This window comes from Suricata suricatta, chromosome 4 (assembly GCF_006229205.1).
Source record: "Suricata suricatta isolate VVHF042 chromosome 4, meerkat_22Aug2017_6uvM2_HiC, whole genome shotgun sequence".
NCBI lineage: Eukaryota > Metazoa > Chordata > Mammalia > Carnivora > Herpestidae > Suricata > Suricata suricatta.
The window spans coordinates 57983584-58010952 of NC_043703.1; the positions used below are offsets into that span (position 1 = coordinate 57983584).

Consider the following 27369-nt stretch of genomic DNA (forward strand, 5'->3'; position numbering starts at 1 on the left):
GTTTCATGTGCCTGTAGGCCATCTGGATGTCCTCTTTGGAGAAGTGTCTATTCAAGTCTTCTGCCCATTTCTTTACTGGATCATTCATTTTTCATGTATGTAGTTTAGTGAGCTCCTTGTATATTTTGGATACTAGCCCTTTATCTGATATGCCATTTGAAGTGGCTTCATTTTGTAGTAATGGGCCCATGGGCCTAAGACAGACACGCTATACTTCCAATATCATTCTCAAATCATCAGAATATAATAAAATAAACAATGTTAAAATTGTAGTGAACATATTATAAATTATAAAAAGCATAACTCAACAATTCAGAATATACTTAAGTACCTCTCCATGTCTCAAGGTCATGATCCTGGCCCTTAGTAATAACTTTACAGTATCCTATATAGAGAACCAAATGATACCCTAGAGATGAGCACTGGAAGTTTAGTGACTTGCCGATTCTTTAAATAACAAGCCGTGTGTCCTCGAGCAGGTTATTCCACATCTCTTAAGTCACAAGTTCCTTACCTGTAAGAGAGGCAGATTGGGGGCACCTGGGTGGCTCAGTCAGTTAAGCATCCTACTCTGGATTTCAGCTCCGGTCACGATCTTGAGGTTCATGAGTTTGAGCCTCACATCTGGCACTGCACTGATGGTGCAGAGCCTGCCTGGATTCTCTCTTCCCCTGCTCACACAAGCATGCTCCCTCTCTCTCTCCCCACCCCCCTTTCCCACTTGCACACTGTCTCTCAAAATAAATAAATAAACTTTTAAAAAAACTTCTTAAAAGAAGCAGGTTAGACTGGATGATGTCTAGGGTTCTCATATAGGATAGTTCTGAGTCTGTGAGATCATCTATCCAGCCTAGTGGCATCATTTCTATTTCTCATTATTTCACAAAAGAGAAATCCAAAAGTGGTAAATAATCATAATTTACGGAATGAGTAAATGAAAGTTTAAAAGTTCTGGCTTTTGCCAAGGGTGTCCAGTCCTTCATAGGTGTTCTGATTTTCCAGAGGCTTGTACTGTGCTCAGCACACCAGGTGTCTCAAATGCTTTAGGTCACTACCTCACCCCCAAACTCCACTTTTCACTTTCTCAGTTATCATCTCAGATAAGAAATAGTTCATTCACGTTAGAGTATGGATGACTTCATTAAACCACATGAACTCCAGTGGATAGAATGTCTGGTATATCTGGCCTATTATTAACATCCATCCAGCACCCCCCATTATGCCCCCCCCCACCGAAAACAAAGAAAGTGCCTTGGCATCTTGTTTGCAGCTAATCCCTTCTGGAAGTTATTTTGATAAAACAGTACTTACTGGAAAGTGGCGTCTTTGAATGAATACCAGATTTGGGATCTGCTTCTGTGTTATTTTCTCCTGTAAACACAAGCACCTGGAGGAAAGGTGTCTCACTCAACGTTCTGTCCCCATCTCTAAGATGGTGCCTTGTGCACATGATGGGCCTTCAAGAAAGGTTGGGTAGATGAATAAATACATAAACTCGAGTGGAGAAAAAATGTAAAGCTGACCAACTAGAGGGGAATCCACAAAACCTTTTGTGTAATAAAACTGAAGCGCATATTTCTTCCTGGCATAAAAAAGTCACATTACAGTAAGAAGGGGGATTATGGTCATTAAAGAATAATGATAGGGGCACCTGAGTGGCTCAGTCAGTTGAGTGTCTGACTTCAGCTCAGGTCATAATCTCATGGTTCATAGGTTTGAGCCCCGCACCCGGCTCTGTGCTGACAGCTCAGAGCCTGGAGCCTGTCTTCAGATTCTGTGTCTCCCTCTCTCTCTGACCCTCCCCTGCTCATGTTCTCTCTCTCTCTCTCTCTCAAAAAATAAATAAAACATTAAAAAATGTTAAAAAAAAAGAATAATAACCAATAATTATAACAATCAATAATTATTGAGTGGACACGCATTCCAGGAAGCTTGCTAAGCCCTTACTCGAATTATTTTCATTTAATTCTCACAACAGTATTATCAGATAGAAACTATTTTTATCCTGTTTTATAGATGAAGAGTATGAGGCCAAAAAATGTTAAGAAACCTCTGCATGGGCAATCTGATTCTGGTGCCCACATTTGTAATCTGTTTTTCTGAGGGTGGGCGCATAGAGTGATGGGGGCAGGAAGAGTCCCACAGCCTCCAGTTAGGGCATCTGCAGGGCCTCTGGCCATTTTACCTGTCTGCTGCAGGACCCCGTGCTGCTGAGAGCCATGTTCCCAGTTCTGCCCCCTGTGGATCTGGTGTAAACAAAAAGGTTTCCACAGGACAGTGAGGTTGTAGCCAATTGAAAGAGAAAGAAGAAAAATATAGGTAGACTGGCTACTGAGAAAGAAAAAATTAAACTAGTGCAGGAAAACTAGTCTTTACTGAAAAGAGACTTTACAGTCAAATCAAAAGGGCTGGGAGACAGCCTAGCCCGACAAACAGTAAATCCAGAGGTCAGACAAAGAAGGGCTATCCTCTAGAGTTCTATTAAGTAGGCATCTATGTTTTGCTTTCATATCACTATTTATTAGAGGCATAGTCTGTTTATGAATATTGAGCATTAAAGACTCCAGTTTGTAAATATTCAGCTCCAAAGCCATTTATGAAAAAACAGGTAACTGGAGGCAGGAGACACCCAAAAATAGAAATCAAAACAGTTTGGTTAATTAGTTTGGTTATAAATGTACTCCTGTGACCCTGCTACGTGGGGAATTTGTGATTCCCTAGATTGGAAAATGCCTAGAGAACTGAATCTTGCAGTAAGAGTACACAGTTCCAGGAACAAATTTTTCCTTTTTTTTTGTTTTTTCAAATTGCTCTCCCTTATAATCAGCATTGCCAATATATTAATAATCACCAAATTTCCCAAGTTTAGTATATGTGCTGCTGAAGTGAGCACAATAGAAATTTTCCAAAAGAAGTTTTTCCTACCTAAATTTTATGAGTCATTTAACTTTGAGGTCCATCTCTCTTTCAATTCTGCAACTTTATTGACTTTGTTTTGGTCAACTATACTCAAATAAATATTAAAAAAAAATAATAATAATAATAAATGACTTTGATTTTCATGAAAATATTTTTTCTCCAACTACTTCTTTACATTTGCTGTCTTTGTAAGGAAGCAGGTCTGAAACTGACTCCATGAGACAACAGAAGGGCACACATCCCCCCAACGCCCAAGGGACCACCCTTGTAATACCCAATCAGAAAAGGCCAGCTAACATCTTTAACATTTCTAAGGGCAGGCCTAAAGATGGTGGCTAAGACTAGTCACGCCCTACGTGAGGGTCCTGGGCCCACTCTGTGATTGGTCAATACTCTAAATGTTGTGATTGGGTCCCGCCAAAAGTAACAAGCACTCTAGGCAATGTGAATGGTTAAACCTGCTGTCAATAATATTGTATAATAATAATGGATCACTGTACCTATGTCACAATTTCCTGTAACTCCCCCTTCCCAAACTCATAAAAGCCCTACCCCGCCTTTGTTCGGGGCTCTCAGCATGGATCCCCTGCGTTGGTAAAGTCTGTGAGCCCAAGCTTAGGCTCGGCCAGCCTAAGCCCGCCCTTTGCTTTTGCATGCGTGATTTGGTCTCCCTGGTAGTCTCTGGTTTTGGGGGGCAATATTAAAATCTGGGCATAACATCTTTGGTATCTAAATGGACTACACATGAGATTACAGTAGCTCAAGTGTTTATAGACCAGACAACACCACGTCCTATGCAACCATTACATGTGGCTATTAAAGTTTAATTTTAGGCATATTTGGGTAGCTCAGTAGATTAAGTGATTGACTCTTGATATCAGCTCAGGTGGTGATCTTGTGGTCATAAGATCAAGCCCTGCATCAGGCTCCATGCTGAGGAGAACCTGCTTGGGATTCTCTCTCTCCTTTGCTCTCTCTGCTCTCCTCTGCTTGCATGCGCACACACACACACACTCTCTCCCTCTTTTTCTCTCTCTCTCAAAACAAATAAACTTTAAAAGCAAATAAAGTTTAATTTTAATTAAAATTAAAACAAAAAATTGGGCCATCTGGGCCCAGTTGGACCTCAGAGTGTCCAACTTCGGCTCAGGTCATGATCTCATGGTTTTTGAGTTTGAGCTTTGCATCAGCCTCTGTGTTGACAGCTCAGAGCGTGGAGTCTGCTTTGGATTCTGGGTCTCATTCTCTCTCTGCCCCTCTCCAACTTGTGCTCTGTCTCTCAAAAATAAACAATTGTAAAATAAAATAAAATAAAATAAATAAAAAATTGATTTCCTCATTTCAAATGCTCAATAGCCACCATAATGTGGCTGCCATGTTGGACCACAGAGATATAGAACATCATCACAGAAAGTTCTATGGGAAAGCACTGCCTTAGAAAGAACACAGATTTAGGAGCATTTAGGTGGCTCAGTTGGTTGAGCATATGACTCTCAATTTTGGCTCAAGCCTTGATCCCAGAGTTGTGGCTCTGTGCTGCACATGGAACCTGCTTGGGATTCTCTCTCTGTCTCCCCGTCTCTCCCTCTGCCCTGCTCCACTGCTTACTCTCTCTTCACCCACCCCCCAAAAAAGAACACAGCTTTAGCAACAGACAGATTCTCATATTTCACTAGACTTGTGACCACAGAAAAGTTCTTAAACTTTCAAAGTTTCAGTTAAAGTTAGTTAAAGTAGAAAGTAGAGATTCAAATACCTACACCATTAAAGTAGGCATTATAATGCCCAGCACATTTTAATTGCTTAATAAAACTATTATAATTAATTATTTTAATTATTATCACTATTATAAGTAATTTAGGGATCAAAGATGCAAGCTTTTGAGACTCAAATTAGACACCAATATTTTCTTCATACTATGAGTACTCAATAAATCTTGCTGGCTACCCAAAAAATATTAAATTGAATTAAAATTAAGAGTATCATAGGACACTGAACATTATTTTATTCCTTCATTTTAGAACATCAAACTTCTATGTCCTATATAGGACTTCAAACTTTGAAAAAACAACTTGACTTTCCCTGGAGAAACCTGTTGAAATCTATAAAGTATGATCCAGGAGATTTCTGATTCCCAAGCCATCACTGCAGTTTGATTCAAGAACAAGTCCAGCAAATGTTTGTATTTGTGTAAGAAATCTATTAGCTAACTAAAGCTGACTTGCAGAACAATAAGGCGAAATTCACATACCCCTCCCCATCACTCTTTAGCCTGGAGATACAACTCATGGAAATTACACATCCCAACACTTTTGAAAGTACTTCAGGTTATTGGGGGTGCCTGGGTAGCTCAGTCTATTGAGCGTCTGACTCTGATATCAGCCCAGGTCATGATCTCACAGTTCACAGGTTGGAGCTCTGCATCAGGCTCTGTGCTGATGGTGCGGAGTGTGCTTGGAATTCTCTCTCCCTCTCTCTCTGCCCCTACCCCACCCATGCTCTCTATCTTTCTGGCTCAGTCTCTAAATAAATATATATATAAGTTCATATATATATGAAAGTACTTTGAGTTATCTAAGGGTCTCCCCAGCCCCATCCACTCTCCCCTCCCCCTTTCAGATCAATATGAAGCCTTATGTAACAACATCCAAAACACAGACAGAAAGCTGTGGATAATGTGCCCACAGAGTTTAATCCCTGCTACTCTCACAGAGGGGCACATTGCAGTTAGGAATGCAGGCAGCCAGAGCCAAGATAATTCCAGACTCAAGAACAATTGTTCTGTCAACTGCAACTACACAAAACAACCCAAACAACAATAACCAAGAGAGGCTGAGTAGCCTACGAATTGCTAACATTACACTTACTTTAAAATTTCCATTTTTCTAAGCTTCTCAAAAAAAAAAAAGCAAGATTATGTAATGAGATGGTAAAAAGATAGAGGACAATACTCTGCCCTTACTATTCAAAGTTGGATTGCAAAAATGTATACAAGTTTTAAAAAACCTTTATTTTTCCCCTTTTTTAGATCTTTAATTGAACTTTACTGAGGTTTTCTTTCATACCAAAGAGGTACAAATAAAGGGGAGGTATCTCTCTTGGAAGGTGTCTACAATCTAGTAATTGATGGGACCATGGCTGAGGCCAGTGCAAATACATAGCAAAATGTGTCAGGATGTTTTCTGACCCATAATATGAGCAGGTACAGTTCCAGTCACTCATTGCCAAGAGGTAAATCTAAACCAAGTCAACACCTGCCATCTAAATGGTCATAATTCTGAAAAAAAAGTCTATATTAGTCATCATTTGTTTACAGTAGAAATGAGAATAATGAATACTTATTGAGCACTTAGCATGCTCTAAACACTCTTCTAAGCAATTTGTATGTATTCTTAATAACAACCCTTTAAGGTATGTAGATAATGTCACTTCCCACTTTACAGATGAGTGAACTGAGACACTAAGTGGTTAAATGACTTGTCCACGGTCACACAGCTAATCGGTGTGAGAGTCAGGATCCAAGCTCAAGCAATCTAAATTCATATTATTACACTCTTGGTGGTGATGGTGGAGGGCACTTAAGGGGAAGAGCACTGGGTGTTGTATGGAAAACAATTTGACAATAAAATATTATGGAAAAAAAATAAAGTAAACGTTAAAAAAAATAAATTCATATTATTACACTCTTGTCTCTGCAGAGAATTGGAACAATGATGAACTTAAATACCAACTCTTTACTATACGCAAACCTATGACCACACACCAAGACCAATATCATAGCTGTGTTGGTTTGCAGAAAGTGATGAAAAGAACCCCACATATTTGACTGGAACCTGTTATCATCAAATCCACTTTTCCTTGGCTTTCAGAATCTCCAGTGACAAGTGTCTCCACTGGCGATAATTTTGAAAAGGCAAGAGGTAAATCTGGTGATGTTCTTTTAGCTCTAAATCAAATTCATGAAACAGTCTATGAATTTTTCTCTCTTTCTAGTTGTATGAATGAATAAATTCCCCTCTTTAAAAACTCTTTGAAGGGCGCCTGGGTGACTCAGTCCATTGAACATCTGACTCTTGATTTCAGCTCAGGTCATGATCCCAGGTCGTGGGATCAAGCCCCATGTCTGGCTCTGTGCTGAGTGTGGAGTCTGCTTAAGATTCTTTATCTCTGTCCCTTGGCCCCTCTCCCCACTCATTCTCTCTCTCAAGATAAAAAAAATAAAAATAAACTGTTTGAGTTTTAACAGAAGGACCCATAACCAATGTACTCTTTCCTCTAGCCACCACCATCTCCACTCATCCAAAGGGATTTTCTCAAGCATGAACCTATGATCTCAGCCAGTCTATTCAGAGTGGATCTCAAAACATTTGCAGCATGACCAGGAAAAAAGCTCTTTCCACTGGACTTGAAATTGGGAAGACATGAACCAAGAGGTACTGTACCCAAGGTCGCTGGAATCCTCTGTGCACAGTCCAGGGAGTCACTCCACTAAGGGAAGGTAGAGCCAAGAGATACAGAGAAACTGAACCCTGTAACATCATGTTAGTTCTGAATCCTTTTCAGTACCTAAATCCAATAAATTCCACTTTTTGGTTAAGTTCTATCAGTGATTGAAAGAGTTCTAAACCACTTCTCAATTCACCTTCTCCTCTCATCTGGCCGTGCCTTGGTTCAGGTTGACATCCTTCCTTACAGGATGTCCCAGTTATCTATGACTGTCTTACAAAGACCCTAAAATGTAGTACCTTAAAATAACAATGACTTGTGATTTCCCTGGATTTTGTGCATTGGCAACGGGTGACTGCCCAGATTTATTAGTTTTACCACAGTCACACATGACTTCTTGAGTTGCTTGTTACAAACAATGTTCTTCACTCTGCCATTACGGATTCAACACCACATCAGTGAAGGCTCTGCTTCTGCTCTCCATGGAGTTTTTTTTCGCATCCTGGGACCAAGGCTACAGGGGTAGCCTATTTGAAACACTCCATTCCTAGAGCAGAAAGGAAAAGAGAAAGGAAGCAGGTGGAAACATACACAATAGCCCATCCTGCCACACCTCACTGATCAAAGCAAGACCCTGGTTTTGAGGGCTTCCCATAGCTGTCAGGATAAATTAGGTTGGGACTCAAGGCCCTTTATGAGAGGTTAAGTAAGATAAGGAGATACACAAACACACATAAACAGAAAGAGGAGATTTTATGTGTAGAAGTGTACACACACACACACACACACAGTATGTATACTACTCTCGAGACTCACACACACACATATACAAAGATAGTATGTGTAGGGGCACCTGGGTGGCTCGGTCGGTTAAGCGTCCAGCTTGGGCTCCAGTCATGATCTCACGGTTCATGGGTTCGAGCCCCGCGTCAGGCTCTGTGCTGACAGCTCAGAGCCTGGAGCCTGCTTCAGATTCTGTGTCTCCCTCTCTCTCTGACCCTCCCCTGCTCATGCTGTCTCTCTCTGTCTCTCAAAAATAAATAAAAAACATTAAAAAAATTTTTTTTAGAAGATAGTATGTGTAAAACTCTTGACTTCTACATGGAAGATTGAGAGCCGGTCTCAATCTGAGATCTGGGACCTATCCTTTTCTGATCAGGGAAAATCCAGGAAGGCCCACCCAAACAAATCAGGCTTCTGTTGAGCCTGTTATGATTGCAGGCCTTAGTTCTAGTAGCTAATAGTAAGGAAATAACATAAAGTTACCATCTTAGCCATTTTTAAGTCTATAGCACAGTAGGGTTATATGCACATTGCTGTACAACAGATCTCTTGAGGGTCTTCATCTTGCATAACTGAAACTCTATGCTATGGAACAACTCCCCATTTCCCTCTCCCTCCAGCCCCTAGGCCCAGCTTTGTGCTCCGTCTGCAGGATCACAGTAGCCCTGCTAGACGCCCCTGGCATTAACTGCCCACCTGCCAGGGCTGCAGCCAAGTGATGCGTGGCCCCATGCTGCCTTCCCATAGGCTTCATCACATAGCTGCTTCTCAAAGCCTGCTACTGGGTCTGCTCCCGGATCCAGCTCTACCCTTGAGCACCTAATTTCTACCTCTTTGCTGGCTGCCAATCAGGAGCTGAGATAATAATACTGGTAATATAAAATAATAATAGCATTTATCATTTATTGCATATGTCCTACATTCTAAGCATCATTGAAGATGTCTAACAGATATGATCTCTAATCCTTACATAATCTAGAAGTACTGCTATTCTCAGGTGTATCTCTGTTTTCATCAGGTATCATTCTTGATGTAGATCTCAACCTTTGTTCAAATCCCCAAAACAATCCACTAGCACCAAAATTATTTCTAAGTACTGTGGAATTTACTGCAGTTTCCCAGAGTGGAGCAGAGGTTTACACTGCACATCCAATAAAAGTTAAGAAGTGGCTTTTTTCTATCATCTGTGCTATCATCAAGTCTCCTCTTCCTCCCACCTCCAACATTTATTAGCCTCCCTAAGTTTATGCTGAATATACGACAAGGAAGCAGGTAACAAAATATGTAACTAAATATGGCTTAAACAATAGGGTTTATTATCTCTGGAGGTATCATTTTCAGGTTTGGTTAATTCAGAGGCACAACAATGTCATCAAGCACCCAATTCAGGCGCTCTCTGCCTTTCCTCTTTGCTGTTCACAGCCTGTAGGTTTTTTGTCCTCAGAGTTGTCCCACATGGTCACAAGATGGCTGCCATGGCTCCAGGAATTATATCTGCAGACGACTATCATTAAAGATAAAAAGAGGAGCATTTCTCCTCATCCCCTGCCAACCCAACTGCCCCCCCCCACGTCAGAAATGAAAACATTTCCCAGAAATATTTCAGAAGATTTACCTTTAAATTCATCCACCAGGATTGAGTTACAAACTTGTACCTTAATAATAAAAGCTAATATTGGTGTCTTTATTCTTTAAATTTGGAAACTGGGTTCTGGCAGCAAGGATGAAGTGTGGATAAAGTGTGAAGGAAGGATGAAGAATAAGGTTGTTGAGAAGTAACCCCCAGTTTCGCCCATGCAGAGCAGCTTGGTATCTGCTCACCTCTGTGCTCTGCAAAGAAAGTTGTCTGATTGTTAATAGGTTGTGCTCTCTGCAAGTCAGGTCACAGCCATCTAATACTGCTCAGAGAAGCTTGTTAGAGTCCCACCCCCGCCCCTAACCCCGGTGGGATTGTCAAAGCACAGGTTATCAAAACTCTTCCCTAAGAGGACATCTCAAAATACCTTTGCTGTCATGTCCATACACATACTCCATACACAGCAAATCAGCATACTGAGTGTTATTACCCCATTTTACATATTTGGAAACTGAGCAGAGAATTTAAATGCCTCACCCAGAGTAAAACAGCTATCAAACTGTAGATCAGAGTTTGAAGCCAGGCCTGTCTGGCTCCAATGTCCTTGCTGACAATGAAAGCAGAACAGAGCACCAAAGAAGGCAGAATGCGCTACAATTGACCAAAAGGGTAAATAACCTCTTGCCCTAGTAGTAATTGAAAACCATTACATGGTTCTAAGGAGGAACGTAATTTCTGTCCTTGGCTATCTCTAAGAGATAAAATAGAGCCAAGCTTTTTTTTTTTTTAGCCCTTGGCTGAGGATACAGAGGCATTTTAAAGTGTCTGAATGAAGGAACATAAGCCTTGCTTCTGAGTTCCTGACACCCAACCCTTTAAGTGGGGCCTCGGGAGATCTTCATTCAACAGCAAACACTTACTCAGGACCTGGCCCCAGCCCTGGGAAAAGAGGTAAACAGATATTTTTTGCCTCTGTGTGGTAAGTGCTATTATGGAAGTGTGCACAGAGGCTGTGGGAGTGCTCAGGGGAGGGGCGGGGGGATGGATATTAGAAACCTCAGAGATCATCATCCCCCTGACTGAGGTCATCCTGTGTTCCAGGACAGGGCAGTCACTCATGTTCAAAACAAGGACCCTGAGTCATGAGGAAAGACCTAAAGTGGATTAGGTCTACACCATTACACAAGGTGGGGGCGGGGGAGGGGGAGTGTTTTGGAAAGATTTCCTTTCGAAATGGTTTACTGGAAAACATTTTAGCAATTATGAGTGTAGATTTCAGGGTTTTATTTGTTTTGAAGCTGCTTTATGGAGCACTTCACATGGCTTGTGTATGTTACTTTATGAATATAGTAAGTAATTTGCATACATTATCTTGTTTAAAGCTTACGATAATCCTGTAAGGTACATAGTCCTATTTTCCCACTTAAAACAAATATTTTTGGCCTCCTCCACCCCACTCTTTTAGGTGCAGCAACTAAGGTTGAGAGAAGTTAAGTAACTTATTCAAGGTTTCACAGTTCCTAATTGGCAGAGCCCAATTCAGACCCTCCCTGCCACAGGGCCAAGGTGCCTTCTAGAAACTTCACTCCCAGAGAACACATTTCATAGGAAAGGTAGTTATAGGTTAGTACACTGGATCCAAATTGAGAGTAGGTGTTCTGTAGAAAATCAGCAAAAGTAGTGAACCATGTGTCAGCAGGAAGGAGAGGAGAATCATTTTTTAAAAATGGATATTGTACAATGCTCTAGTCTCACATGTATTTCTATAACAAAGTATTCATTAAAAAATACAGTTTTAAGAAGAACAATTTTGCCTTTTTAATCGTCTGTTCATACTGTATTTTCTATACAACCTGGACAAATTTACAAATATGCTTCGAAATGGAAATGGCTGAACAACACTGAATCTAAATTTTTTAATGTTTATTTATTTATTTTTAATTTTTTAAAATAGTTTATTGTCAACTTGGTTTCCATACAACACCCAGTGCTTTTCCCCCACAAGTGCCCTCCTCCATCACCACCACCTCTTTTCCCCCCTCCCCCTTCCCCTTCAACTCTCAGTTCATTTTCAGTACTCAGTAGTCTCTCAAGTTTTGCGTTCCTCTCTCTCCCCAACTCTCTTTCCCTCTTCCCCTCCCCCTGGTCCTTATTTTTAATTTTTAAAATGTTTTATTTATTTTTGAGACAGAGAGAGACAGAACATGAGACAGGGAGGGGCAGAGAGAGAAGGAGACACAGAACCGGAAGCAGGCTCCAGGCTCTGAGCTAGCTAGCATCAGCCTGATGTGGGACTCGAACCCACAAACGTGAGATCTGACCTGAGCAGAAGTCAGAGGCTTAACCAACTAAGCCATCCAGGTGCCCCTTTTTATTTATTTTTGAGAGACAGAGAGAGACAGTGCAAGTAGGAGAGGGTCAGAGAGAGAGATACAGAATCTGAAGACAGGCTCCAGGCTCTGAGCCAGCTGTCAGCACAGAGTCCGACGTGGGGCTCGAACCCACGAACCGCGAGATCATGACCTGAGCCAAAGCCAGACGCTTAACTGGGCCACCCAGGCACCCCTGAACAACATTGAGTCTAGACACTTGCTGCTCAGAAAGCAGTCTATCCCCTCATTGCTTTTCCAAAATGCAGACTCTTGGGCCCTTCCCCAGACTTCTCCCCTCCACCAGGATCCCCGTGTGGTTTGTGTGCACTTAAAATGTGAGGAGGGTGCTGCTCCAGACAGATACCTTTCCCTGGCATTCTCCCATCGATCGTGGGCAATGTTCTATGAGTCTATGAAATCAAACACATAAGTAGGTCATGCTGTGGACTCTAAAAGGCAAATTTTATATCAAAGCAACGTTTGCCAACTTTTAACTGGATTTGTTTTTACTTTAATTTAATTGACTATCTCCTTTCGAATAGATTTTTAGAGAGATCTATGGTTGTACAAGAGGAGGGGGAAAATAATGAGGAAAAGGAAGAGATTGGGAAGGAAAATGAGCGTGTTGTGGTTTCTCAATGGCACAGACTGGTCATGCAAACTCCTTGATGTGTTATTGAATTTCTACCTGGGTCAGGTGCAAAGCCCATTACCTGAGGTGCCCACTGGGTGGTCTGGGTTGTGAGCCATGGCCCCTCCCATCCAGAAGCCTTTGCTATTTTGCAAATGTTTTGGTGTCTCCGCTGAAAGCAGGGAAACAACAGCTGGTGAGTAATCTCATTCTATATTAATAGAGCAGTGCTGACCCATCCAGGCCCCTCAGTCCTTTACAGAACAGAGCATCCTTTCTTTCCCAGGGCAAGGAAGGGAAGTCTCAGCCACTGTGCACTCTACCACAAGCAGGCGCACCGGAGAATACACCAATACTCCAGGCACAAAGTGCCCTTTCCTCCTGGACAGAGCTCCGTGCACTCTTTCAGATGAAAATAAAGCTAGGGTAAGGAGGATGGGAGGGAGTACCTGCATTACATCACCAGACTTTACCTGTGTGAAGAAATAGCCACAAAGATGTTTCTTGCCCCAACCCTGCCTCAGTTTTCTTTATGTGAAAGAAAAGCAAGGTAAAGCAAGGTAGAGATGTTGAAGTTACATGACAACCTTGAAAGATAAATCTGGGCTATTTTTAATACCAGGGCTAGCTGGTGGCTTAATATTAGCGGAGTCAAATAAAACAGAATGTGAGAACGCCACCAGTTACTCAGCGTTACTGCCTGCACCAGCAGCATTTTCAACATTATTGAGAATGGTACAGGGATGAAGCATAATCTGCGATTTCAAGGACTTCATTTGCCTGGAGAATTTATTCAAGACAAATAACTAGATGGGGTGCCTGGGTGGCTCAGTTGGTTAAGCATCTGACTTCAGCTCAAGTCATGATCTCACGGTTTGTGGGTTCAAGCCCCACACGGGGGTCTGTGCTGACAGCTCAGAGTCTGGAGCCTGCTTCAGATTTTGTGTCTCCCTGTCTCTCTCTGCCTCTCTCCCACTCATGCTTGCTCTCTCTCTCTCAAAAATAAATAAACATTAAAAAAAAAGACAAATAACTAGAGGCAGGGATGTAAGAAACATTAAAGAGATATACCTTAGCCAATTATATACCATCATTATCATACACAGGGGGGAAGCCAAGATATTTTGATAAAGCAACATTTGTGGAGATTTTATCAAAACTTTCTTTTTTTTCCAGAGAAAAGTATTGCTTTCTTTAACATTATTTAACATTTACTAAAACTGAACTGGGAATTTCTGTCCCAATTCTTTCCGTGTGGAATAGATGGAAGTTGCTAGAAGGGAGTTGTTAGGCAGATTTTCTACATGTCACCAAAATAAGTAAGCTATTCTAGGGCCAGGCATAGAATCGGGTGAGTATGCAAGCTTGACTATAGAGAAGGAAGGAGGATGGTGGAAATTTCTTAGAATATAGTTACTAATCTCTACCTTTTTTGGAGGGGTCAAGATTTTTGTGATGGTTAATTTTATTCATCAAACTGGCTGGGTCACAGTGCCCAGGTATGTGCTCAAATGTTATTCTGGATGTTTCTGTGAGGGTGCTTTTGAATGAGATTAACATTTAAATAGGTGGACTTTGAGTAAAACAGATTACCCTCCATAATGTGGGTGAGCCTCATCCAATCAGTTGAAGGCCTGAATAGAACAAAAGACTGACCTCCCCCATGCAAGAGGGAATTTTCAAGCCAAACAGCCTTTGGACTTGAACTGTAGCATTGGCTCTTCCTGGGTCCCCAGACAGCTCCCCCTGCAGATTATGGGCCTGTGTGAGTCAATTTTGTAATTACGTGCTCTCTCTCTTTCTCCCTCTTTCCCTCTGTGTGTGTGGGGGGGGTGTGAGTTTTTAGAAAGAATAGTCATTGAATGCCTTCAATGTGCCAAATCATGGATCCTCTTCTCAGAAAATTGTGTGTTAATACACATTTTACATATAGTTTCAGGGAATCACCAATCAGTTGAAGTGTGTCATGCACCTCCTTCCTCAAATTAAAAACCTCTGAGCCTCTAGCTAGTAAAAGGAATATAAAGGAATACCTCCCTGCCCAAGTTCTGTTCTGAAAGAGCAATTGCCACTGGCAGGTGGAGTAAGAAGCATAGCCACAGAGTTATAAAAGCACCAGGGACAGATACCATATGTTTGCACTCATAGGTCTAACAGGAGAAACCTAACCGAGGACCATGGGGAGGGGAAGGAGGAAAAAGAGTTCGGGAGAGGGAGGGAGGCAAATCATGAGACTCTTGAATTACTGAAAACAAACTGAGGGCTGAAGGGGGAGGGGAAAGCAGAAGGGAGGTGATGGTCATGGAGGAGGGCACCTGTGGGGAAGAGCACTGGGTGTTATATGGAAACCAACTTGACAATAAACTATAAATAAAAAATTAAAAATAAATCAATAAAAAAAAGCACCAGAAGGGTGTCCCACCAGAAATCTCCCTCTCCCTCACCTCTCTGGGGGGCCAGGAACTTCTGTCAGTGTTAGCATCCTGCAGTGGAGGCTGGTAAATTTAATGAAATAAGGCATTGCTACCTCCCCTGGGATAGCCGAGACCAGCTGGTGATTCAGACACGTGTGCGCTCCCTGCCTTGGTACTCAGGTCCTCAACATGTTCTTGCTGATGGAATGTGAGTCAAAGGGATGTGTGTCACCCCCCAGTCAGAGGTCATTTGGATGGAGAAGCCTTGTCACGCTTTCTTCCCCTGCAGTAGACTTGGGGAAGCAGGTGATGGCCGACAACAGAGCTGGAAAAAGCAAGAGGCAGAGCCCTTTCTAACCTGCCCTCATGCTGGACTATGATGGAAGCAAGAAACAAAACACATTTTGTTCAACTACTGAGATCTGGGAGCTGTCGGCCTATCTTGACTTATACATATGGGGATTTTATCATTGGAAGAAAGATATCAGTAGAAATACTAGAAGTACTAGAAAAATACCAATTTAAAAAGCTAATATGGGTGGCTCAGTCAGTTAAGTGTCAGACTCTTGATCTCAGCTCAGATCTTGCTCTCACAGTCGTGAGTTCAAGCCCCACATTGGATTCCGTGCTGGGCATGAAGCCTACATTAAAAAAATAAATCTAATATGATTTATTCCATTATTACCCATTGACCTTAGTAGAGAGTAAAAGCAGGGTCCCGAGGAAAGAGCCCTGGTTAAGGCTAAGCAGTCCAAACTCAGAGACGGCCTGAAGTGATTAGGCTCCTACTAAGGGTTTCTGTGCTGCCTAAGTCCATTCATACAGGCTCTGTATTTCCCTAGAGTTGTGCAGTGTACAGCCTGCTCAATTAGACAAAGTAGCCCTTCTCCTGCGAATGGCAAAGCAGTATGAAAGAGGGAGGAAGACATGAGAGAGGCAGTAAGAAGGTGGGAAAGAAGCCTTCTATACGTCTCTCATGATTTCATCCTCCAGCCGGGCACTGGCCCTGGTCATTGCTGAGGTACCTGAAAAATCTGCTCACCTACCCAATCACATTGGAGCTAAGTTCTTTTGTTCATGAAAAGCAGAGTATTTTTCTTGAAATAGTTTTTTAGGGTCTACAGGAAGTTATTGGTTACTAAAGAAGAAACTTGTTGGCCCTGTACTTAGAAAATAGTGATTATGATTCCATTTATCATAGAAAATCTTTCTTAATGACTCCTACATACATGAGTATCTCCCGATCACACTCTATTTTTAAACTTTATATTATGTACCATTTCAAGCATGCACAAAATGGAGAAAATAGTGCAATAGACCATCACCAAACTTCAACAGTCATCAACTAATTTGTCAAATATTCAGTGTTCAAACTTCCTCAATTTTCTCAGTTTTTTTTTCTTTTTCTTTTTCTTTTTTAGTTAGTATCCAAATATGATCCACACATTTTACTTGCTTACTGTATCTTCTAGGTCTCTTTTAATTTAAGGGCTCCGCTGCCTTTTCTTTTTCCCTTATAATGTATTTGTTGAAGAAACTGGATCATTTGCCCTGTAGATTTTCCCACATTCTGCGTTTTGCAAAATGCATCCCTGTGGTCTCATCCAACATATTTCCCTAAGACCTGTATTTCCTAAAAAGTATCAGTTAGATCTTGATTAATTCAGGTTACATTTTTTGACAAGGCTGCCTCACAGATGGCCTGTGAACTTCCTCTTGCATGACACCATGAACGTCTCCTCTTTTGTGAAGTTGAGATTTGATTAGTGGATTTAGGCATCGACAGCCTGATCCATTCATTTAAAAGTTCCTCATAAGCTAAAATTTAAAAAATTAAACAGTAAAATGTAAAGAAATAAAAATAAAATTAAAAAATAAAATAATTTAAAAAACAAAAGATAAGATTTTTATAAAAGATCCCTCTGAGCTTTTCCCCTGATAATTTTTAATAGCCATTGAGGATCATCACAGACCTATTATTTCATTAAGGATTACAAAACTATGGTACCCGAATTCTCCCATTGCTCCTTCATCTGTTAGCTGGAATGCTTCTGAAAGAAGAACTGTTCCTCAACAACAACTTAGCTATCCTGAGATACAGTTCATATAGAAAAGACAAGACAAATGCTCACTTCTTTCCCTTTTTAAATCCGTTTTCAGAGTAAGGAGTTGGTTCCCTAGCAACCTGTAAAGGTGACCTATGAGGGGGTTTTTTTTCTTGGTATAATTATAAACTCATGGATTTTAACATATTTGATGTATTTCAATCCACTGCAGAGACTCAAACTATTCTGTCCTTGAACTTTGGGAGTCTCTTTATATCGGCTCCTAACCTAATCTTTTGGACACAACTCATGGTCTTTGTAAGTTTTTTTGCTTTCTAGTGTGGTGACATGTCCATTTCTTTCCCCAGCCCTGGGATCAGTGATTATCCAAAGAAGCCCTGCGTCTTTTTAGTGACAAATTGAATTTAGAGACCAGCATCTGGTGCTGCGAGTATGTTTTGCTACGGACTGTAAGCCTTTTCAGTGGCCAGAGCCAGGCTGGCTCCCCTTCTGATCTCATCTCCTCCCATTGCTGTCCTTCATGCTATTCCGGGCACACCCTCCTCCTTCTTTACTGCGCCTCTATTAGGAGCACAACAGACAACTCTTGCAGGGCTGGACTGTGGACGGTATATCATTACCCTGTGTCTGGCACACACTTCCCCAAACACGGCTGACACACGCCTCAAGTGTTCTCTATCCCTCTTCCCTGCCTTAGTTTTCTCAGCAACACCTTAAAACCTGGAATACTATGTAATTTACTGGATGATATTTTGTTTGCCATCGGGAATGTAAGTTCCAAGGGAGCAGAGGTTTTTGTCTGTTTTGTCAGATCTGCGTCCTAGACACCTAAGACGGGGTCTGGCACAGAGTAACTCCCCAGTCAATGGCTGTTGAAAGAACGAATTGCAAGAGAATAAGGCTAATTGGGGCTGACCTAAGCCCATCTGGTCCTTCCATAATTAGACTCTGTTGGCAAATATTTGTAGCCTCTAAAATGAGAAGTTTGGGAGGGATCTAAACCCCTAGATCCCTATTGCTTTACCACCAAGCCTGGATCAGGACTAAATTCAGTCTCACACCCATCTGCTGGCCTTACAGGTCATTGTGATGACTGGTTTTCAAGCTGAGAGAGAGAGATGAGAAGTGTGGCAGATGAGAGAGAAGGATGGATCTCTCCAGGGTCATGTTGTTTTGTTTTTATTTTTATTGTTTTCTGTCAAAGCCACAACTTTTAGAAAGGAGTTGCTATTTACTGAAATGGAGAAGAAAATGAGAGAACAGGTTTTGAGGGGCAAACGGTGTTGGTTTGGAGAGGCCAGTGAGATACCGGAGCCATCAGGCGGGCAAGTAGAAGGGTTTCAAGTTTAGAGAAGAGGTCCTGCCTGGACAGATAAATCTGGGAGTCATCAGTGCGGAGACAGTGTTTAGAGCAGTGAAACAACAGAATGAGGAGAGACAGAAGGACGATGAGGCTCAAGGAGTAATCCTTGGGTCCCTTAGATATCCAAAGATCAGGGAAATGATCTCAGCCAGCAAAGGAGGCTGAGAAAGAGTAGCATGAAGGCAGCAGGAGGCCCTGGGGAGTCTGAGGTCCCGAAAGTGTTCCAGGAAGTGAGCAACTTCCTCAGACCGTACAGATGGGGCAAAGAAGACAGATGACCACAGGATTCTAGATGGTGGCTAACTATCCGTAGGACACAGATCCAAACCAACAAGCACATACATCTCACTCCCTAGGCTGCTTTATCTTTTTTTTTTAAATTAAATTTTATTTTTGGAAATTTATTTTTTTATTTTTATTTTTTTAATAGTTTATTGTCAAATTAGTTTCTATATAAGGCCCAGTGCTCTTCCCCACAAGTGCCCTCCTCCATTACCACCACCTCCTTTCCCCCATCCCCTTCAACCCTTGATTCGTTTTCAGTATTCAATAATTTCCCAGGTTTTGCGTCCCTCTCTCTCCCCAAGTCTCTTTCCTCCTTCCCCTCCCCATAGGCTGCTTTATCTTAAAGTTATTCACAGACAGTATGATAAGCTATTTCCTGTGGGTTTTACATGCAACAGCATGGCCCCCGCCAACTTGGCCCAGAGTGAGGAGCATACAGCCTGGTCACGCCATCCCAGCCATTAGAAAACCAGACTGTTCCCTTAGGAGTTAGAGAAATGCCCTTCAGCCCTGGGAACTGGCAGACGTGAGGACAAACAGGAGGTAGGCCAGCTGCCTTAGGGTGGGGGTGTGGCCGTACCTGTCTGGGCCCCTTGCTCTAACATCTGGAATCTGCTGCCCTTAGTCTCTGTTCCACCCCACTCTCCCAACCCCCTTCACTTTAGCACTGGCAGCTTTCCTACCTGGGAGTCTCCTGCCTCACATATTCATTTGATCCCACTTTTCCCTAATCCTTGACTACCTCTGCCTCTTCACAAGGGAACAAAAGGTCAACAGCTTAAAGGAAATTCATCATAAATGCAAACAATTAGTACCTTGATACAGGTAAAAATTGAGACAAATCTCTCCTTTAGTGGAACACATGTAATTACCCACTTGGATTGCTTGCCCCCTTTTCCTGGGCATAAGTGCCTATGTGCTCCAAAACCAAGGAGGTGGGGGACCTGATCCTTAGCCTAGTGACGGTGCATATAAAATGCTAGGAAAGGGGCACTTGGGTGGCTCAGTCAGTTGAGTGTCCCACTCTTGATTTCATCCCAGGCCATGATCTCAGTTAGTGAGACTGAGCCTTGAGTTGAGCTCCACACTGATCGTGGAGCCTGCTTAGGATTCTCTCTCTCCCTCTGCCCCTTCCCCACTCACACGCATGCATGCACATGCTCTCTTTCTAAAAATAAAAGAAAATAAAATGCTACAGGAGCATATTCTTTCACCATAGTTGTCTTTTTGAGCCTCTCATAATCAAACAATTTTTGATTAGATGTCTCCAGTTGAGCGTTTTTGTCCTAAGGTCTTAGGCATAGATCTACCCTAAGACTATAAGACAGTGGGATATATTATCTGAAGTCATGGTTTGGGAAGTGGCCCAGACCTCAACCCCAAATAGTCAGTCCACAAAATGCAAAACTCTCCAGCCACAAAAACCTTTGGAAAGACCCTCCTAAACAGACGTGGACCCATCTCCAATACTTAGGTGAAAAACAGACTATTTATTATGTTACCATTTGTGTAAAAAAAAAAGAACTTGAATATTCACAGGACATTTCTGATCTGCACCAGATTGGTATTGAGATAAAAGGGAGACATATTTCACTATATACCTTTTAGTTGTTCTGCACTTTTTAGAATGTACATAAATCAACTCTCCAAAAAAAAAATTAACTAAGAAAAACTAAATAAAGTACTTAATTGCTTGATCTTGGCTTTCCAAAGAAGACCTGTCGATGGGAATTGAAGAAGGGAGTGCTTTTAGAGGAATACATTTGTCTCCCAGGGAAGGCTTTAAATAAAGCTGGAGGGGGCTAGGGATGAGGGGATTGGAAAAGGTGTCCACAGACACCCAGAGACATTGTACTTGAAAGAACTTCTGAAGTACTTAAGTTTCCTGACACTTAGAAGATTACACCCTAGCTGTGATACTGTTACAAAATGTGAGAATGTGCATGTTTAGAAAGCCCAGGGCACTTTCCTTTTGGCCGTGGAGTCTGTCCAAGGAGTCTCCTTACTGTCTTGAATAGTTGGTGTCAGATACATGCACATTTTCAACAGTGGCTATTTGTCTTTTCCTGGTAGGAGTGGGGAGAAGACTCAAAGGGTCAGGCCCAGGCAAAAGTGAGGGGATTGGGTTGGGAGGCACTGGATCCTGGGATCTGTGACACCTCATCACCAGTATCTGCTATCTTGGGGAGTGCGACGTAGAGAGGAGTTTGGTTTATTCTCCAGGAAATGTCCTAGGGCTAATCCACAGGATCAGGTCAGCCTGAGTTTGGGATTTAGATCTAATAAAATCTTATTTGGGGGTGCATGGGTGGCTCAGTCGGTTGAGCGACTGGCTTTGGCTCGGGTCATGATCTCACGGTTCGTGGGTTCGAGCCCTGTGTCGGGCTCTGTGCTGACAGCTCAGAGCCTGGGGCCTGCTTCAGATTCTGTGTCTCCCTCTCTCTCTGACCCTCCCCTGCTTGCTCCGTCTCTCTCTGTCTCTCAAAAATAAATAAATAAACATTAAAAAAATTTTTTTTATCTTATTTGGGAAGCAATCTTCCCTCTAGCTGTTTCTTTTCTGGTTGTTCATTCTAGAATTGCTTTAACCCTATAAAAATGAGGCTTGCCTTTAGCTTCCAGTAAAGAGAGATTTGAATGGAAAAAGGTAAAATGAAAAGGAGGGAAAGACATTCAAGGGTTAAAGCCACTGAGCGCTTACGGCCTGCCCTTCACTCTGCCCCTCCTTAGATTTCAGTGTGGGAAGGACCCACGTTATCGTCCCAGCCCCCATATCAGTGGAGCTGCTGTGGGGATTCATACACTCTGAAGCAGCGTCCTCCTTGGTAAAACAGGAGACGCTAATGGCTACTTCAGTGTTACAGTTAGGATCAGAGGAGAGCCTTTGTGCAATTCAATAAGCACTTTTTGAGTACCCATCCTGTGATAGGAAGAGGGATAATCCTGTCCGTGTGCCAAAGGGCCTCAGCAACAATCTGAGAGGTCAGTGCTGAGCTGTGGGAGAGCAAGGGGATGAGAAGAGGTGGCAAATTTGCAGAGAATCAAAAAAGTTTCTGTTAGAGCAGTTAAAGCAGATCCTCTCCACTCTGGTAACTCTCACCACATGCCCGATTTTATCCTCTGCACAGCGCTTGCCATGTTTTGTCTGTACTCCCCCAGCGGATCTCCTTCCACCAGAAGGGAGTCTCCTACCACGGAGCCAGGGCTCTGCTCCTGCTCTTCTAGATCTCCAGACTTGGGGTTTCTCTCTTCCTTTGCTCCGCTCCCCTTTCTTTCGTTCTTTTTTTGTTAGAACCTTCATTGGATTTTAAGCTTACAATACCCTCACAAAATGTTTTAAGGATTAAAAAAATTGGGGGGAGGGTCTTAATAATCTAAAATAGTCCAAATAACATAGAAATTCTCCACTTATTGAAGCAATGTTACTCAAAATGTGATTTGCAGGCATGAAAATGTAAATCAACTTTGTCTTTAAATACATTGTTTAGTTCAGCTGCCTTTGTTTCTGCTTCTTTTTTTTGGCAGACAAAATAATATTATTTATCAAGACATTGCCACAATTCTAGAAGAGATAATGAGGGTGATGGTACAAGGAATGGACATATGGTTGTTCTCTATTATGGTAGTTACAGTATTTTAAAATTGAAAATATCTGGGGCACCAGAGTGATTCAGTCAGTTAAGTGTCGGGCTCTTGGCTTCTGCTCAGGTCATGATCAGCTGGTTCGGTTTGAGTGTTCGAGCCCGGAGTCTGGCTCTGTGCTGACAGTGGGGAGTCTGCTCGAAATTCTCTCTCCCGCTCTCTCTCTGCCCCTCCCCTGCTCATGCTCTCTTTCCCTCCCTCTCAAAATAAAGAAATAAACTTAAATTGAAGTTACTCAAATTATTCATTAACATGGAACTGACTAAAAAATTATAATACATCTATCCAATGGAATAAATTCAGTTATTATTAATGATGTAGATCAATTTTGATATGGAAAGTTATTCACATTTTTAAATTTTTTAAAAAATTTTATTTAATTTTGAGAGAGAGAGAGAGAGACAGACTGACCCAGAATCCGAAGCAGGCTCCAGGCTCTGAGCTGTCAGCACAGAGGCTGATGTGGGGCTCAAACTTATAGACCGTGAGATCATGATGCTTAACTGACTGAACCACCCAGGTGCCCCAAGTTATTCACATTTTTTAAGTGAAAAAAAGCAGACTACAAAACAGTTTGTATAGTATTAAATTTGGTGGATCCTAACTCTACCCCATATTCCTATTTGTACATTTACACAAGAAAATTTTCCAAAAGCATATATCCTAGAGTGCTTGATTCTGGATGTCTAAGTTCACAGTGTTAAAAAAAAATACCCTTCCCACCAACCTATAACAGTAATACACAACCAACTGCTATATACATGATGTCATCAGCTTAGGATCAAATAGGACCACAACATACTTAATACTCAAATATTCATTTGAAAATATGTATCCCAGTTCATGAAAAGTCAATTTTCCTCCAAACGTTCTCTTCTCTAATATTTCCCAGGACCTCCATATTGACTTACTAAATCCAAAGGGGTCAGTTCAGGACAGCATTAATAAAGTCAGCTTTTTCTTTCTTTCTTTCTTTTCTGAAGGAAGCAATATGTTGATTTATGTTCTAGCATAAGCTCCTTATCTCTTGGCAGACTGGTAATAAACAGCTCCCTAACTGGCTACTGCAAGTTGCATTAAAGGGGAGACAGAACATGGTCACAGAGGCACCTGAGCCTGCTGTTTTTTCAAAGGTTAGATTTAAATCCCTCTTCTAATCTCTTCTATGGGTATTGATCTGTTTAGATTTTCTTCTTTTTCTTGGATCAGTTTTGGTAAATTATGTTTTACTAGGAAGCCTTCCATTTCCTCTATATTTTTAAAAGTATTGCTGGAGTGTTGCACATATTTTCATACAGTTCTCCAAACCTGTTCACATCTGTTTTCTTTTAAGATTATTTATTTTGAGAGAGATGGGAGGAGAGAGAGAATCCCAAGCAGGCTCTGCACTGTCAGCACTGAGCCCAATGTGGGGCTTGAACTCATAAACTCAACCATGAGATAATTATCTGAGCTGAAACAGAGTCTGCCAATGAACGGACTGAGCCACCTAGGCGCCCCACTGTTCACATCTATTTTGATTCCTTAGGAGCAGATGGAGAAAGGGGTGGTAAAAGTGATTGAGAAAAAGGCATCAGAAAGATTAGAGTTGAACCAGGAGATGCCAAGTACCACAGATGCCAAGAATATGCAAGTTCTCGGGGTTTCATATTTTCTCTTATAATTATTCTGAATTCATTTCATTACTAGTCACTATTTGAAGAAGTAGATATTACTCTTCCATTTAAGGAATAGTCTAGGTAGAGGCTGATCAAAGGGTTTTTCACATGTTCTTATTTGTCTTTTTTTTTTAAGGTTTATTTATTTTTGAGAGACAGAGACAGACAGAGGGTGAGCAAGGAAGGGGCAGAGAGAGATGTAGACACAGAATCCAAAGAGGCTCCGAGCTGTCAGCTCAGAACCCAACTGGGGACTTGAACCCACAAACTGTGAGATCATGACCTGAGCTGAAGTGGGTCCCTTAACCAACTGAGCCACCCAGGTGCCCCTTATTTGTCTTGTTAAAAAAATTTTTTTTAATTCAAAAAAAAATTTAAGAACACAAATGAGGAAATTCCCTTTGCATTCAGAGGCTGACCTTAAGATATATAGTGTACCATCAGTACTTACATATTACTAATATCGATAATTTTCAGTTTCGTTTTGGACTTAGAGAACAATTCATCAATTAGTTAATCAAGGTATTAAAATTATAGTTGACTCTTGAACAATGTGACCCCCCCCAGCTCAGTCAAACATTCGTATGTAAGTTTTGACTCCCCAAACATTTAGCTACTAAAAGCCTATGGTTGACTGGATGCCTTATGGATAACACAGACAGTCAATTAATATTTTGTATGTTATCCATATAATAGACTGTATTCATATAATAAACTAAGCTAGAGATAAGAATATGTTACTACAAAAATCATAAGGAAGAGAAAACACATTTCTAGGACTGTACTGTAATCCACATATAAATGGACCCACACAGTTGAAACCTCTGTTGTTCAAGGGTCAACTCTCTCATTAGAGAAAGTTGTTCTAATTTGTACTTGTAAACATTCTATCAATCTTTAAGAGACATTTCACCTCCCATTGTTTTCATAAAGCACTCATTAGCAGCTGAAGTCATTTCTCTCCCTCCACTGAAGTTCCAGAACAATTATCTTCTCTATACTTGATCAATTAACTGTATAATACACTGGAATATCTCTTCTGTTATTCTTGCTTGTTTTATTTTTCTTCTATATGAAGTATTTTATTGTATTTTATTTTATATTTTATTTTTAGAGAGAGAGAAAAAACATGAGCAGGGCAGAGGGAGAGGAAGAGAATCTCAAGCAGGCTCCGTGCCCAGCGTGGAGACCCAGGAGAGGCTCAGTCTCACAAACTGTGAGATCATGACCTGAGTGGAAATCAAGTCAGATGTTTAACTGACTAAGCCACCCAGGTGCCCCTCTTCTCAATAAACTTAAGAAAATAAGCCTTTATTTTTAGGCAAATTTATATTTAAAGAAGAATTGCAAAGATAGTACAGGGTGTGCATATATTCCCCACCTACTTTGCCCCATAGCTAACATCTCACATTAGTATTATACATTTGTTACATTTAATGAATCAAAATTGATACATTATTAACTAAAGTCTATACTTGATTCAAATTTTCTTAGTTTTCACCTAATATCCATTTTCTGTTGTTCCAGGATCCTGTCTAGAATACTACATTACACTTAGTAGTCATATCTTCTCAGGCTCCTCTTGGCTGTGACAGTTTCTTAGACTTTCCTTGTTTTTTATGACCTTGACAGTTTTGGTCAGTAATATTGGTCAGGTATTTTGTAGAATGGCCTTCTAGTGGAATTTTGTATTTTTCTTATAATTAGAATGGGGTAGTGGGTTTTGGGGAGTCAGATCACAGATACAAAATGTTATTTTCATCCTATCATATCAAATGTACATACGTCAACATCAGTTAAAAAATATTTTATTTTTAAGTAATCTCTACACCCAACATGGGGCTTGAATCCCCAACCCCAAAATCAAGAGTTTCACTGAGCTAGCCAGGCACCCCATCAGCATCATTTCTGACTACTGATGTTGACCTTGGTCATCTGGCTGAGGTGTTGTTGGTCAGGTTTCTCCATAGTAAAGTCACTCCCTCCCACCCACACTTTCAGAAATCATTATGCACAGGCCATACTTCATTATGTTCCACATTCTCGAGCGGATAACTACATAAATCCGTTGGAATTCTACATGGAGGATTTATCTATTCTCCCCCATTTATTTACTCAACCACATGTCCTTTTAGTCCTTACCCAATAACATGAAGATAATATCCAAATATTAGCCACACGCTTCTAGCCTTCTGTGGGAAGGTGGGGATCCTCGTAGTGTGCATGGTCCTAGTCCCCCAGCATCAGTCCTGGGGTTGGGGATTAAGGAGAAAAAGTCTTTACTTGCAGCAAGTTGACCCTAAGACAAATTTCAGCAAAGGGTAGCCCTTGGAAATGAACATTTTTCAAAGAAAAGTGAGTTTCCATATTGGAAATTGGAATTCTGAATTGGAAACTAATGATGAGAAAAATTAGGATGGGGATTTGCATCCACATAACCCAGTAAGGTAAGTATCATCCTCATCCTCATCATCCTTATCCTCATCATCGCTCTTATTTTTAAGTTCATAATTGGGAGACTAAGTCCTTTACCCCAAATTCCCTGAAGCCTCTGCCTCCAAATCCTGTGTTTCTTTGCAATCTGTCCAGATTGCACTTTCACTACTCGTTGAAGATTTTTTCTGCTCGGTAGCAGTCAGTAGGTCTGAGATAGTCACTGCTTCTGTTTTTGGTCTACTTACTGCCTCCTCATGTCACCTCCTGCTCCCTTCTGTACTTGGGCAGGTTTCCTCATGCTTGGGAATTCCACCTATGAATTCCTTCTCCTTTTTCCTGGGCGTCTGCAACATCTAGGAAAGTCATATTGCAATGGAAAATGTCGCTGTTGTCACTAGGAAAAAAATTAAAGAGTAACATTAGATTTCAGACCCCCCAGATTACCTTGTCTTCACCTTTTTACTAATTGATGATACCTCCTACTTCTTCCTCAAACTGTTTCTCAGTATTCTAGAGCCTCTCCATCTCTCACAGGCCATCCCCCATGGGACCATTATTATGTAACATAGTCAACAAGATGTAAAGTAGAACTCTTACAAATTTGTTCACTCAGTAATATTTATTCCACAGGGCTTTCTATGTACAAACACCTGTGTTATATAACTGCTAGATAAAAACTTCAAAGTATTATCCTTCCCTGTAAGATTTGCATAAATAGGAGTCAAAAGTTTAAAAAAAAAAACACGTTGAAGGTAGAATAGTAGGCAATGAACAAATG

The 27369-nt window shown here is 41.3% G+C and overlaps 1 long non-coding RNA gene across 1 annotated transcript; it reads right to left on the reverse strand.

Moving 5' to 3' along the window:
- Positions 1-7623: 7623 nt before the first annotated feature.
- Positions 7624-27103, reverse strand: LOC115290785. Its single transcript, XR_003908195.1, has 4 exons — positions 27036-27103; positions 26837-26944; positions 26298-26404; positions 7624-7912 (listed from the first exon to the last, which is right to left on the reverse strand). It is a non-coding gene; the product is annotated as an uncharacterized LOC115290785 (long non-coding RNA).
- Positions 27104-27369: the final 266 nt, after the last annotated feature.